The sequence below is a fragment of the Lactuca serriola genome, chromosome 4 (assembly GCF_051521515.1).
Source record: "Lactuca serriola cultivar US96UC23 chromosome 4, Lser_US96UC23_V15, whole genome shotgun sequence".
NCBI classification, from domain to species: Eukaryota; Viridiplantae; Streptophyta; class Magnoliopsida; order Asterales; family Asteraceae; genus Lactuca; species Lactuca serriola.
The window spans coordinates 8229474-8243654 of record NC_136411.1 but is presented as its reverse complement, the minus strand read 5'-3'; positions in this window follow the sequence as shown (position 1 = coordinate 8243654).

Genomic DNA, 14181 nt, shown 5'->3' with positions numbered 1-14181 from the left:
TCCACCCCAACACCTACAAGACCATACCTAGGAAACCTTCCCCACTACAGCAAGTGTAGCTACCATCATCATGGTATATGTCGAGAACTCTTTTGTGCTAGGTGCAACAGGAAGGGGCACACCTCTCGTACCTGCAGAGCCCCGGTTGAGTTCATTACATCAACCACCAATGTGGCGATCAATCCAGTTTGCCGTCTATGTGGTAAGATTGGACACTTCAAGAAGGACTGTCCAACTGAAAGAAAAGACAAGGACACAGGAGGAGTCTGACTCTAATGCTTAAGGAGAAGCATCAAGGAAACCGGTAGATTTTGGTACGTCTCTCAATCTCAGATAACTAACCGAAAACATTAAAAGGCTAATTCTAAATGTAATTACTCTCCCGTTAAGGCGAAAGTCGCAGCACTGTTATAAAACTTAAAATATCATCAGGTAAAACTATAATGGCTAGATATATACGTTACGGGCATGTATAATTGAGATGGATAGACCTAGAGTGAGTGAATGCCGCCTCATTTCCTGTTCCTCGTTTGGTTGTGGATTTAGGGTGGAGTCGCTCAGTCAACAGTCCTCCCCACCTTAATTATACATGACTAGTATATGTTAGGCGATTATAAAAAGGCCTCATGAGAATCCATTCATGAAAGGTACTCTACTCAGGAACACTCAGGACCCTCTACAGTTCCGCATTGACTCTATTGGTCCAAGTATCCGCGACAGTGATACACGGGACGAAACCCGAGATGCCTAGAACTTGTGTTCCCGTTTGGCACATGACTCTATTGACCCTTATTCTATATCATGTCGAAGTATGCCAACTTCGACACCTCTATCAATCATGGTTCGACTTCGTGCAACCATTTGTAAATCCTTAGTGTTGTGTAAAAACAACTTTCACCGTAGCCAGTTCGGCAAATAAAGGTTCTTCCGAACCTAAACAAAATAAAAATAATAAAGACTAATACGATCCGTCAGTCGTCACTCTTATTTCAAACCTTCCGAAGTACCCAGGAGAAGGCTACCGCGCGCTGTTAACCAACCCTTCTTAGACAGAAAGAAACCAAAGCGAAAGACACTGCAGGTATTCCAGAAGACGATAACCACTCGAAACCTACTCCGTAGATCCCCCAGAAAGACCCTTCGCACCTCGCAATCAGGTTCGTGAATCAAGAGGATGGAACTCATGGGACTGACCACTATAACTGAGTATATGCATAAGGGTGGTATATAATGGAGATCAAAAAGATTTAAGATGTGTGCTTCCTCCCTACTCCCTGTTCCTCGTTGGGTTGTGGGTCTAGGGTAGAGTCGCACAACTGAACATCCGACCGACCTCAATTATATACGGCTTGCATACACCAAGTATTAGTGGTTAAGCCAAGTATGAGCTCTACCACGAACCTCATAGTAAAACCCTTCATCCTATTCCATAGAATAGGAACTAGAGTCAAGAGAACCACTGCGGGTTGAGCTACTATAATGACCACAAATCCAAAATTTGTTGTCATCCCGGTTAAGCCAACATAGTAGCTAACACCCCTAGTTGGTAAAGAAATCTAAGTCGTAAGAGTCAAAGACATTGACTACAACCATCCATTCATGCTTAATTCCCCGAATTAAGCATCTCAGCGGATATCCTGGAACCCTGGAAGCTACGATAAGTTAGACTCTGAGAAGAGTGGATGAGGAGACTAAGTTCCGAGTGATGGAACCCTATACTCACTAGATTTGACCCGGATCGAGAAAACTTAGAACCTTCGAAAGTGTAGTTGCAGAAGATGCTCGCACTACTCAGGCACTTCGTCCACCCCGTTACCGATGAGTAGTGCCTAGGACACTCCGCCTCCTCCTCACGTGGTTGAAGTCACCGTCGCACTATAGACGATAGACAACATTCTCCGAAGTGAATACTAGAATGCTAAGAACCACAGGATAACCTCCGCAACCAAGAATACTTGAATAAAGTGCGAAAGTAGGTTGTGTTAAGCCTTATAACCCAGATCCCAAAGAGATTATAGACTTGACACCAGTCTAGGTGTTAGTCGATGGGTTATATAAGAGCACGCGCTTTCTGCAACTAAAATAAACCAACGCCTTAGAGAATAGGGCACGTCTTAGAGATTCATTGGACTAGTAATACTATCTCGCGCATAAATAGTAGAACCACCTCCCGAGATAGTCCAACACTTCAGGAAATCTCTAAGGATTGAGTTAGCCCTGAGCAGAGCCTGCTATTCATGAAATAGCAAAGCAAGTAGGAGCATGATTCTTTCCCGATAAGAATTATGCCGTGAAAGCGCCAACTAGATGATGATGGGAAGTTTAAAAACTTCTAAGCACTCGTCAGGTGAAACCCTATCTCCCCGACCCTGAGAGTTTCCGTTAGAAACATCTCAAGAATCATTAGTGCAGGTTCATTTTGCACAAGATTGAGATAGACACTCTACAGCAAACAAATACCCGTAGACATGCAATCCATCCGATGATCCAGAAAACCTCTAAAAGGCAAATGACAGGAAACACGAATCCGAGGACAACCCAAGCTTTCTAAGAACCAACCTAAAGGACTACACTCCCAGTATGAGAGAGATCGTTTGGAACTTTGGAATGGCGATCACGCCAGTGTTGACCTCGCCATAGAAGTACACTATGTTCTCAATACTGAAAAGCTCTACCCTTCCGAGAGCTTAGGACCATCCGAGATTCTTTAGAAAGATTGGTCCAACCCCCGTCAGACCACTACTACTTTCGGAAATTCCACAAGTTTCACCCCAGATCAATCCACTTCTTAGACTTGATACGAGTTTGCCCGAGGTCACTCTTTGTATTCCACTCGTCTTGATAGAAACCATTGGGAACCCTAACTTCATAGACGAACCTGTAGGAATCGCTAACTGCACGAGACGGAATCCGCATCCCGTAAGTGAAGGTTCGCTGGAAGGCCAAGCGAAGACCGGAGTTCACTTGGGAGCGCGAGGACCATTCGAATAAGAAGTACCCTCATCTCATTACTCGATCATTCGTACCTACTTCCTTGCCTAAACCTGAATTTTAGGACGAAATTCCCTCTAACGGGGGGATGATGTGACAACCCAAAAATTTCCGTTAGTTTTAACGTCGAAATTAAGCACGTCAAAAATTAGCCAAATTTATCCCAAAAATATTTTTGACCAGAATTAAACCTGTTGGAATATTTTAAATAATATTCGTCAAGTAAACCATAATTAAGGTGGTATAATTTTAAAATTTGCAGTGTTTAACGGTAGTCGTGAAAAAACCCCGTTCGCGGTTGGTGTTAGGTGAACCCCCAACCAGGCCATAAACTCCACCCTATATAAGGGTTGAGTGGGTTTCATTCCCACCTTTTTCCCACCTTAGACACACTCTCTCTCTACTTTCTCTCTCTACAAATCGGGTTTGCTCCAAAATCGCCTCTTTCAAGCCCCAAACTAGTAAGTGATCTACCCTAACTTGTTGTTTAGCTCATTTAACTTACAAATTTGTGTTTAAATTACCCAAAACCCTCAAGAATATGAGTTTACGGTCCCAGAACACCTTCTTAGACCGTAAAAACTCATAGATGGGGTTTTAATTCTCAGAAACCCTTCCAAACCACTTATGGAGCTTAGTTATGACTTAGGGGCTTACATGAAAGGACTTAGAACACCAAAATCGTAACAAATAGGGAGTAAACATGAGTTTATGGTCCAAGAACATCCTTAGACCGTAAACCCATCTTCAAGGATCATAAACACCTTTTAAGGTGTTAAACTACCCCTCAAACACCTCCAAAAGCTTCCATGAGTGCCTAGAACCTTGTAATCCTTCATTTGATGCACCAAAAACATGATTCATGGACTAACATGAGTTTACTGCTGTAAAATCATGTGTTTAAGGTAGTAAACTCCCCAAGAACATCTTCATAGACCGTAAACACCTTTCCAAGGTGTTTAAGGGCCTTTAACACCTTCCTATGCTCATATAAGTGACTAGAACCTTGCATGCATGAGTTAGAACCACCAAACAACAAAGGGAATGGGCTAACATGAGTTTATGATCGTAAACTCATGTGTTTACGGACGTAAACTCCTCAAGGAGTGGTCATGAACCGTAAACTCCCTAAAATGGCCCATTGGGAGCCTAAAACACTTCCTATGCCCTAGAATTGAACCTAGCCAAATTCTATGAGTGAGATAAGACCTTGAAGCATCAAAGAACACACCACCCATGATTTTACGGCCGTAAACTCATGGGGATAAGGTATTAGGGCCGTAAACTCTATAAAGAGTTTACTCTTGAAGATTAAACTCCCTAACTAGGCCATACACTCCCTTAGATGTTACCCGGGACACTCCTAGCACTTGACCAAAGTGTTTTCCGCATTTTAGGATGCGTATACGTGTTTAATTAGTATTATATTTACTAAATGTATGTAAACATATTTCAACATATGTTAATAGGTCACTAAGCGTGTTCAAGTCTTTACTTGACACCGAACACCCAACCGGCACTTTCGTTCGATCCGCTTACAACAGGTGAGTTCATACCCCTGAATTAACCTTTTAAATGTTTTACATGCTTTTATGGGGGGGGGGAATACAAGTTAAAACATGCCAGTTATCATATCAATCATTTGTGATTAATAACCCGCATGCACAAGGATTTATTACACTGTCAGCTGTTTTACCAAGTATGATACTATAAATGGTTTTCCAAAACTTCTTTACTTGTTTAAATCTTTTCTCAAATTGTCTCTCGCGCTGTATGTTTTACTTCAAAACCAGTTACAACGGTATTTTAAACAAAGGTTTTCTTCACTTATATTGTTTTATCAGAAATTACATTCAAAACTTGTTTATGAAAGGTTTTCAAAGGATTTCCAAAGGTCTTCAAGCTTATTTTACAAAAGGATATCAAGTCACGATTTTCTTAAGTGTAAAGGTTTTCCAAAGTTTTCTTCTATGCTTCTATACTTTTACTTCGTTAAGTACTTCTACTTCGTTAAATGCTAGTACTTCGTTAAGTACTTCTACTTCGTTAGATGCTACTACTTCGTTAAACGCTTCTACTTCGCTAATCGCTTCTACTTCGTTAAACGCTTCTACTTCGTTAAATGCTTCTACTTCGTTAAATGCATGCCTGTACTTGTATAGTTATATAAATAATGTTTAAAGGACTTAGGAAGGCTAGTTCGCCCTATTTCCTTTTCCTCGTTTGGATGTGGTCTGGTGGGATCGGATATCCGTCCGAAGGTCGTTTAATCATTAATTATATATCATGTATACATGTATAGACATAAAGGTTTACATCGATCAGTTCATTTGCCTTGGGTAGCAAGGGCATCCTCCCACTCATCACTCATAGATCAGAGACACTAGTAACTATTATAGGAATAGTTAGGAAGCTCTATTCACTCTTTCTAGCACGAGAATTCCACAGGAGTCAGTTCACACGCGAGTCTATATCATTTCTCCAGCGCCTCTAATAGAATTCAGAATCCGAGATGCATCTTCAAGACACGGATCTCCCCGTTGTTGAGTTGGTAACCAGAGTCTCCTGTAGGGAGAACGGGCATTGTGTGTATAGATCTATACGGGACTGACACTCCCGCACCCTGACTGCTAGCTACAGTCCACGGCCTACCAAGCCAAGGGGTGACAAATGTCACATTTATTCCGACGCTTGCATGGCGTCAAGTACTCTAGTGTCAATCAGTATGGTTACGAGGATCTCCATGTTTACCTTATAATTCATGGCCTTAAGGTAACGAGAATTAACATTGTATTTATGAAACAACACTCTTAGGATCACTCTTTGTTTTAGACCTTGCTAGCTGTATCTTTCATTTGATACTGTCTGGGGTCTGTGTTTCTTTGTTTTAGACCTTGCTAGTTGTATCTTTCATTTGATACTGTCTAGGGTCTGTGTCTCTTTGTTTTAGACCTTGCTAGCTGTATCTTTCATTTGATACTGTCTGGGGTCTGTGTTTCTTTGCTTTAGACCTTGCTAGTTGTATCTTTCATTTGATACTGTCTGGGGTCTGTGTTTCTTTGTTTTAGACCTTGCTAGCGGTATCTTTCATTTGATACTGTCTGGGGTCTGTGTTTCTTTGTTTTAGACCTTGCTAGCCGTATCATACATTTGATACCGTTTGGGGTCTGTGTTTCCTTATGTTAGCCTAAGCCGGGCGTATCATTCATTCGATACTCTCCTGGAGTCTATGATTTCTTTTGCCTCAGTCAGTAGTATTTTCTGCTGAGGCATATGTTATTTTTCCCTAATGCTATTACTAGTGATATTCTCCTACTTCCTTGAAAATGAAATACCATATGTTGGTAATGATAGTATTTCAGGGAAAATTACTCTTTAAAACATAACTCTTTCGAGTCTTGGTAGAAGACTGCTGTTATTTAGAAAATATAGGATTTTCTGGAAAGGACTCTAATACACCGTTGATTCTAAACTACTACTTTTATAAAGTTATTTTGAATAAAATGTTTACTTACACAAATGACACTAAATGCTTATGAACTCACCATCATTTATAAAAATGTTGATACTCGCTTTCAAAATAACTTGTATTCTCAGGTCAGCAATAGACAGGTATATCCCAGGAGCTTTTGTTGAAGACAGCCTAGTACCAAACTGCACTTATATTATTACTTGTATTACTTTGGTGTTGCTATGAAATGTAACTTATGTAAAACTATTACTATTAATGCAATGGTTGTTGTTCTTTGATTACTATACTGCATATGTTGTGATACTTGACATGACGTCATCCACCCCAGAACGTTTCCGGCGTTCCGGTTTTGGGGTGTGACAATACTATAAATACCTATGAAGGTGGGCTTTATCTTCCCATCCTTAATGTCCTACATGTACTTAGGGAGCTTCGTTTCCAGTGCCCTTTTTCATGATAATGGAAGCACTCTACTTCCTTTAGATTGAAAGAGGGAGCAGCAAGACCACCTTTGGAACCACTAGAAGAGGTTCCATCACGAGAATTTCCCTTGTGATTCTTTGTATGAGCTTTCCTTTTCTTCCCTTTACCATGTCCAATTTCCAGGACTGGGGCAGCAGCAGTAGGAGTAGGTACAATAGATTTTCCTTTCAAACTACTTTCAACAGTTCTAAGAAGGCCTTAAAGCTTGCTTAGAGTGACTTCCTCCTTGTTCATATGATAAGTCATTCTGAACTGATCATAACAAGAAAGTAAAGAGTGTAGGATAATGTCGATAGCCAACTCTTCATCAAAATTGACATTGAACTTCAACAAGCGGTCCACATATCTTTGCATGTTTTTTAAGTGGGTCGTGATGGACTCTCCATCCTTCATTTTGGTTGTTATCATGGAGGAAATGGTTTCATACCTTTCCTGTCGAGCACTTTGATGGTACCTATCCATCAAGTCTTGGTGCATCTCGAAAGGATAGTAGTCCTCATAGGACTTTTGGAGTTTATCTGTCATAGTGGCAAGCATGACACACGACACCTTTTTCGATTCCTTCTCATGAGCATTATATTCAACAATTTCTTCAGGAGTAGCAGTTGCTTCATCAACCTCCTTTATCTCTTTATCGAGGACATATTCCTTATCCTCGTAACGAGTGACCATCTGTATGTTTCGAATCCAGTCATTAAAATTTGATCCATCGAAAATCACCCTCCCACATAAGTTCATAAGGGAGAAAGAGCCGGAAGGGTTGGAGCCAGCAGTGTTTAGGGTAGACATCTGAAAAGCAAGACAAAGTTTAGATTAGATAAGAATCCTTAATATAACACCCAAATGAAATATTAAGGCTAGAACCCAACACAATATTTCACAACTCAAAAGAGGGATGCCGTAATCCAATTTCAAAATATTTGAAGGAAGGTAAATGACGATTTACCAATTTCCACCATGAAAAAAACGAAATTTAGGATTTAAGTTTTAAATGAATTGAAATTCCTAGATCTTTGAGATTCATTGAACTTTTCAATGGCATGTTTAAATCTCGATTATGCCCTTCAACTTTGTGACTGGGATACCAAGGATCACAAACAAGGTGCGAATAACCATGCAAATGTGCTTGGTACTCTTGATGTCATTTATCACCTAATCAATGTGCCGGTTAACCACTCACGCTCCATTGATCTATGAAAAACATCAAGCTACCCTTTGCCACCCTTGCTAGTCCAAGTTAGTGTGCCGTTTAACCACACACGCTCCACTAACAACTTGGCAAGGTGCAAAGTGCAATTTAATGGAATAGCACCAATTTCACATTTTTCCTAAAGTAATTAAGATTGAGAATTTATATAAACATTTAGTTACTTTTATAATTAACATTATACATTTTAACGCGTATTAATGTCCTATCCTACCCGTTCGGCAAACGAACCTCCACCAGTCAAGGAAACGGTGGCTGAGAGTAGATGCCCATTCAATCGCCATTTTATAGGCAAATTCTTTATACCCCCTTATAGACGAGCTTCGTGAATGAGGCCTACTAACGGTAAGACTGACTTGTCTTGTACATATATATAATTTTTAATACTATAATAGTATAAGGGTTGAATTTTAACCTTTTAAAATTCTAGGCTTTAGAATTTAATGTTTCATAAATGAGACTTTCCAAATTCCAACACTTGAGGGAAATTTTTGAAACTCTTCAAAAACTCTTTAATTTTAGAATTTAATGTTTCATAAATGAGACTTTTTAAATTCCAAAACTTGAGGGCAAGTTTTGAAACTCTTCAAAACCTTTTGGATTCCAAAACTTGATGGCAAGTTTTGTAACTCTTTAAAGCCATTTTGATCAAATTTTAAACAAGTAAAATAATCACATATTTTTATCATTTACCAATTTGATCTAATTCAACTCATATAGCAAGACAATTCAAATAAAATAATACAAATAATAAACTTATCATATAATCAAATTATCTTAAAAATTAATAATTATCTTCTAACTGGATGTGGATAATCACTACCATATCAGAAAAATTGAATTTTATGATACAAAACAGTTTGTGGCAATGATCCTAATCCAATTCTAGCCAAAAACCTTGAAAACCTGCAAACAGGGGATCCTACTTGTCGAGTTCATGACATGGACTCGTTGAGTTCATCTCGTATGATCCAACTCGTCGAGTTTCCATATGGGACCCGACAAGAGCAGGAGTCAGTGGCCAAAAATGACATTTTTCAGCTTTGAAAATCAAACAGTTGCATCAATATAACAGAAAACAACCTAGGCTCTAATACCACTGATGGGTTTTGAGCACTATAACATCCCTATGGTGCATTGGTGCACATACAACCCAAATGCTTTGGATCTAAGTTTTCTCTAGTTATACATTCAATTTTCATTTTCCAAATCATGAAGCCTAACTAGCATACAACATTGATATTTGAAAAATAAAATGAGTTAGATGATTACCTCTTTGTTGTAGCTTGTAGAACTTGGCCTTACAAGAGCTTAAAACCTCAAATGTGATGCCTCAAATAAGTCACAAAACACCAAGAATAAATGGAGGATTATGAGAGAGGTTTTGGAGGCACCAAAAGCGTCTATACTCTTCTTAGAATACTTGTGTGTCGATTTTACGGCTTAGGGGTTACATATAGTTTAGAATTCCAAGGGTCACTTGTAAACCCTAATCCATTCACTTAGGCTTTTGATCCAATAATTCATTTCGACTAACACTTCATGGAATCTCACATAAGCTTATTACATCACTAATCAATCATGGATCATTAGCCCAAACTCTATGTATCACTGATTTACATAATCAGCCTCTATTAATTTAATCAGTCTTTTGATCACTAAATTAATTCCAAATTAATTCTTGATCAATACCAAATAAATAATAATGATTTCTCAATTAATATAATATTCTTATAATATATTAATAAATCAAAAATAACCTCTTTCTTAAATATCCCTCCTATCAAATTGCTCCGGTGAATGAAACCCAAATGTACCATGCTACTATCGGGTCAAGTACATACCAATTATAGTTATGGGCTTAGACGCCTAATCCAATAGTTGTTTCTCAAAGCTTGATGTTCTTGCACCACTCTTGATGCCTATTGTTCCATCCATACTCCTTGTTGTGCCATCTGGAGATGTTGTTGCGCCATGGAGAAGCTGTTGCGCCATCATGGACCATCTTGGTACATGATGCGCCATATCGATTCCTTTGTTATGCCTTGTTGAACCAAGTATACTATGAATTTTCTATGATGCTCAAGAATGCTCCAGAAGATGTTGCATGGCGGATTGTGACTGGTTGACACCTTTCATGGGCCTATGGGCCAATAGGCTTGGCCCAATAAGGTTTTAGGTTTCATCCCTCAAGTATAAATAGGGATGAATGCTAGGTCATTTTGTATCTTGAATTCTAGAGTGATATATGAATCTCTGTGTAATTATACTTGTAACCATTGTTTGATATCTCTAAAATAAAAGAATACTCCCCTCCTGCCCGTGGGCATAGGTCACCTTGACCAAATCACGTAAATACTATGTCTTGTGTGCTTTTAGTTTTGCTAGTTATCCTCTTTACTTCCTAACAAGTGGTATCAGAGTTGTGGTTTCTATTCCTGTGATTGAAGATGTCTACTCAAAAGTTTGATTTGGAGAAGTTCAATGGTTCAAATGACTTCACTTTGTGGAAGGTGAATAGAAGGGCTCTTCTGGTTCAACAAGGATGTAATGCGGCACTGGAAAGAGAGGAAAAACTGCCAAAGGACATGGTGGTTGATAAGAAGGTGGACATTCTAACAAAGACACATAGTGACATTCTATTGTGCTTGACATATGAAGTACCGAGGGAGGTCGTGGATCATACAACTGCTTCTAGGCTCTAGAATAAAATTTATCACAAGTACCAGAACAACTCACCGACTAACAGGTTGTATCAGAAGCAAAGGTTGTACACTCTCAGAATGTATGAAATTATCCAAGTGAAAGATCATCTAGATAATTTCAATTGCATCATCTTGGATCTACAAGGTGTTGATGTGAAGATTGAAGATGAATATCAGGCGCTCGTTCTCTTAAGCTCTCTTCCTAACTCATATGAGAATTCCATTGATACCATGTTTTATGGTAAGCCAACGATCACTGTGAATGATGTGAAGGACTCTCTGATGTCCAAGGAACTAAAAAAGAAAAGTTTCAGCTGGAGAGCAGGTGTCCAGTTCTAGTTTGTTTGAAGAGAGGGGAAATACAAAAGAGAGGAAAAGGAGAAACGGACGAAGTTCACATTCTAAATCGAAGTCTAAAGGTTCATCGAATGCCAAGTTTTATAACTGTAAAGAGAAAGGGCACTTCAACCGAAATTGTCCACAGCTAAAGAACGGGAAGTCCAAGAGTGAATCAAGCAGCAATAACACTGTTGATGTGGTTCAGGAAAGTTTTGATGAAGGGGACGATGGTGATGTACTGATTGTATGTACATCGAGTTCTACTGATGCTTAGGTATTGGATTCTAGAGCATCCTATCGCATGACGTATAATCGTGACTGGTTCGACTCCATCAAAGAGTGGGATGACACAGTCAAGACGGGTAATGATTGGGTGAGCAGTATCAAAGGTAGTGGCGCGATGCAGGTCAAGATGCATGATGGCATGGTCAGGAAGTTAGATTATTGTTATGTTCCAGAACTTCGGAAGAATCTAAATCCATTTGGCACATTGGCTAAGAATGGGATGAGGTACGCTGGTGAAGGTGACTGGGTGAAAGTGACCAAAGGCTCTATGGTTATAACGAAAAGGGAAAATGAATCATGAAGGGATCTATATCTTAGAAGGCAGTACGGTTATGGTAATGGAGGCTATCTCCCAATCCTTGAATGAAGATGATGACAAGACAGAGCTGTGGCATCGTAGGTTTGGGCACATGATTGAGAAGGGAATCTAAGTTCTATGTAAACAAGGATTTCTTGGTGGAGAAGATAGTATAAAGATAAAGTTTTGTGAAGCTTGCATTAAGGGAAAGCATCGAAAAGTGAAGTTCGGTACCTGTCAACACACAAGCAAGGAAATGATGGAGTATGTTAACTCGGATCTGTGGGGTCCTGCACCAGTGAAGTCTCAAGGAGGATGCTCATACTTTGTGACGTTCATTGATGATTATTCAAGAAAGGTATGGTTGTACTTTCTAAAGACCAAAGATGAGGTGTTTGGGAAGTTTAAGGAGTGGAAGGCCATGGTTGAGAAAAGGAATGGAAAACAGGTCAAGAATCTTAGGATAGATAATGGGTTGGAGTTCTGCAATGCTCTAATTGATAATTTCTGCAAGGAAGAAGTTATAGCGAGGAACCGCACTATACAACACACACCACATCAAAATGGAGTGGCAGAACGAACGAACCAAACACTTATGCAGCATGCAAGGTACATGCATATATTTTCTAACTTATCCAAGCAATTTTGGGCGGAACTAACTAACACTGCTTGCTATCTGGTGAATAGATCACCATCAATTGCTATTAATTTGAAGACTCCTCAAGATGTATGGTCCGGGAAACCCTTTGACGACTCTAGTTTACGTATATTTGGATGCCCTACATATGCTCAAGTGAATGATGGTAAACTTGAGCCAAGGGCAATAAAGTGCATATTTTTAGGATATGCGATAGGAGTAAAAGGTTATCGGTTGTGGTGTATAGAAGAAGGAAGAACTCATAAATTTATCATGATCAAAGATGTGACCTTTGATGAATCTGTCATAGGTAACTAGGGAGGAGGTGATAAAAGTCAAGCAGGGAACAAATATCAGGGTGCTAGCTAGAAGGTGGAGTTTTCAACTCAAACTCCAGACAGAGCTATGATAAGTGACAAAGAGCAAGGCGGCAGTGAACAACATGGACAAGATGAAACCCAATAGCAACCCATAGGATCTTTGTTCAGCGGTACTGATGTCGGGAAGGATGATGGGTCAGAATTAATAACAAAGAGAAGATCAATGATGATCATTCGACAACCTGATAGATATGTGGGATGTGTGAATTCAAGTGAACTTTACACAATTGCTTTTACCTTTGAAATTGGAGAAGACATTGACACTCAGGAGCCTCACTTGTATAAAAAGGTTGTGGCGAGTAAAGAAGCAAATGATTAGTTGATGTCCATGAATAAAGAAATGCAATCTTTAGAGAAGAATGAAACATGGGATCTTGTTCCATTACCAAAGGGAGCAAAGCTAGTGGGATTCAAGTGGATCTTTAAGAAGAAGGAATGGATACTAGGAATTAAACCAGATAGGTTCAAGGAAAGGTTGGTGGCAAAAGGGTTTTCTCAGAAGAAGGAATTGATTATCACGATGTGTTCTCACCGGTCGTGAAGCACAAGACAATTCAGGTTCTTTTAGCCATGGTGAGTGCATTCGATCTGGAGCTTGAACAACTTGATTTGAAAACTGCATTTCTTCATGTAAATTTAGAAGAAAATATTTATATGTCCCATCCAGAAGGGTCCCTTGATTCTAAGAAGGATCATGTATGTTTGCTGAAGAAATCCCTATATGGTTTGAAGCAATCTCCAAGACAATGTTACAAGAGATTTGATTCATTCATGATCTTGAATAGCTATACTCAAAACCAGATTGACAATTGTGTTTACTTAAAGAAATTGTCACTAGATTCCTACATATATTTATTGTTATATGTTGATGATATGCTCATCGCAGCTAAAGTCATGGCTGGAATAAATGACTTGAAGGCGACCCTAAAGAATGAGTTTGAGATGAAGGATTAGGGAGCAACAAATAAGATATTGGGGATGGAGATTCAAAGGGATAGAAAAGTAGGGAGCTTGTGTATTTCTCAACAGAAGTACATTGACAAAGTTCTGCAATCCTTCAATTGTAATCAGTCCAAGCCAGATGGAACTCCTTTGGCGACTCACTTTAAACTTGGTCCAAGAACTATACCCACTACTAATAAAGAAAGGAAGTGAATGAGCAGGGTTCCATACTCAAGTTCCGTTCGAAGTCTCATGTATGTTATGGTTTGTACCAAACCTAATATGGATCATGCAGTTAGTGTGACTAGTGGGTTTACGAGTAATCCAGTGAAGACTCATTGGGAAGCTATAAAGTGGATCTTGCGATACTTGAAGGGAACGACAGACGTGTTCTTGGTGTATGCAGTAAATAAGAAGAGTGACTTGTGGGATATGATGAATC